Consider the following 2,440-nt stretch of genomic DNA (forward strand, 5'->3'; position numbering starts at 1 on the left):
CTAAGAGTACACTTAAGCAAGAAGAAATATTTTTTACCATAGGTGGGACTATAAAACATCTTTCCTAATACATTAAAAAACCTTGTCTAGAATTGAGGAGAAAAGCATCTTATTTAGTAGTTTGAAAGGAACATTTGCCTAAAGGAAAATGGAAATGAGGTCATCAGTGTAGGGGCACAGGTGTCCTGTGATTACCTCCCATTGACCAAGCAGTGTTGGGAAAGTTTAATGGTAAAGACACTGGTGTGGGCTGTATTATACTATTTCAATCATGGCTTCAATTTTTGCTTTTTGTCTCTTACTCTTTACCACTTGCAAGCCATATGATTTGGGTCTAAGGATCTAAAATTCACATGCTGTCTTAAGGATAATAATTGATGGTGCCTTCTGGAGTGCCTAACAGCATCAAGGAGATAAAACACTTAACTATTAGCACCCAATAATTCAGTGATGTAATCTTACCATCAATGCTGTTATGTTGTACAGAAAAAAGCTGTGATCTATGCCACTTCAGCAATCTCCCAAAGGGCCATATAGACAGTTCGTATCAGAGTTAATATTGGAGCTGGGAAATCCAAAACAGAGGGCACACTGAACAAAATACCTGACAGACACAACTTAGGCAGGGAAATCTTTATTTCAGCTCACAGCTTCAGAGACTCTCAGTCCACAATATGCCTCAGACTATAGCAGTTGAAGCGTGATTTAAATGCTGTTCACATGATGAAAGATCATTAAACAGTGGGACCAGAAGCAGGGGCAGGATACCCTTCAGACATCCACCATAGTGACCTGCTTCTACCAGGCAGTTTCTGCCTCCTAAATGATCCACAGCTTTTAAAATAGTGAGATAAGCTGAAGACTTCAAAACATGAATTCAAAATCTGAATCTGTGAGGGATATTCTAGACTCAAACTGCAACAGAGGAGCTGAGAACTGCAGAAACCAAATGTGTCCTAGATGTTGTTCAATAGAAAAGAAAAACTGCAGGGGGCAGGTGATAGTGGGGGTGACACTCAGAGAGGGCTCCTCTTCTCAAAAGAAAAAGGGGAAGCTGGAATGCGGAAGGACTTGCATGAGGGGTTACTGAGGGGAGAGGAAGGGCTGTTGTTGGGTTGTAAAGAGAATAAATAAATGAGTTTTTAAAAAAAGAAAGGAAGGATGAAGAGAGAACTGAACATAAATTTATTGTAAATCCAACTGTTTCGTTTTAGGACATTGACTTGAGGGGCTCCTGTTATATCATAGACATACTTTCACATGAATGTTTACTGTGGCAGTACTCATAACAGATAATATAGGGAACCAACCTAAGAGCATAACAACCAAAAAAGTGCACAAAGAGAATATTCTTTGTGTGTTTGCATGTGAAAGATTTCCAGTCATGTAATTGGAGATGATCATATTAAGTGAATTAAGTCAGTTTCGAATAAACAGATATCTGATATTTTTTCTGTCATTCGTGGCACCTAGGTTTTATACAGAAACATAAAATTAAATATGTATATTCGACATGAAAATAGAAAAGAAATTGTCTACAGGATCAAAGGAGACAGATAGGAAGAGGAGGGACAAGAACAAAGAAGATAACAGGTAGGGGTGACATGCCCAGCGCATAGCATATACTTGCATGAGTTGTATTTTGTTGTTGTTTTGGTTTTTTTTTTAATAAACCCAAACCATTAAACTATAAAAGAAAAAATCAAAACTGTCTTGTCCCAAGGGCATTTCAGGTATGGCCACTGAGCTACATGTTCATCAGAGAGTGACAGTGAGGCTATGTCTAGGCCAGTGTCCTGAACATCTGAATGATTAGTAGTCTAACATTCCCTTAAAAAAAACAAGGCAGAGATGACTGACACTAAGCACCAGGGGGCCCAGACAGGGAGCTAGCCTGAGACAACTATCACACATTTTAGGTCACACATGCATGGGGGGAGGGGTGAAAGACTATACCCGAGATGACCCTTGCCCAGTGCCATACTACATGAGTAAGGCATATGTTTATTTCAATTTCTAAATGAACATTAAGATGGGTTTCATTATATTCTAAAATTTTTTGTTGGTTTAGTTGGAGTTTAGGGTTTGTTTGTTTATTTGTTTGATTGTAGAGACAGGGTCCTTCTATGTCACCTTGGTCATCCTGGAATCCTATATATAGACCAGGCTGGCTGCCTCTAGAGTACAGGATTAAATGTACGCACCACAAGGCAGGCTACAGAATGGGAAAACTTTTTTTGCCAACTATACATCCTATAGAGAATTAATATCCAAAATATATGCAGAACTCAAAAAAATTGGACATCAAAAAATGAGTAAACCAATTTTAAAAAATGGATACATATCTAAACAGAGATTTCTCAAAAAGAAAAAAAAGGAAACTCAAGTGGCTGAGGAACTCTTAAAGAAATGTTCAACACATTATTAGTCATCAGAAAAA

At 38.1% G+C, this 2,440-nt stretch overlaps 1 pseudogene; it reads left to right on the forward strand.

The window, feature by feature from the left end:
- Positions 1-1,712: 1,712 nt before the first annotated feature.
- On the forward strand, positions 1,713-1,828 carry LOC116897612 (annotated as a pseudogene).
- Positions 1,829-2,440: the final 612 nt, after the last annotated feature.

This window comes from Rattus rattus, chromosome 3 (genome assembly GCF_011064425.1).
Source record: "Rattus rattus isolate New Zealand chromosome 3, Rrattus_CSIRO_v1, whole genome shotgun sequence".
In the NCBI taxonomy this organism is placed as follows: domain Eukaryota; kingdom Metazoa; phylum Chordata; class Mammalia; order Rodentia; family Muridae; genus Rattus; species Rattus rattus.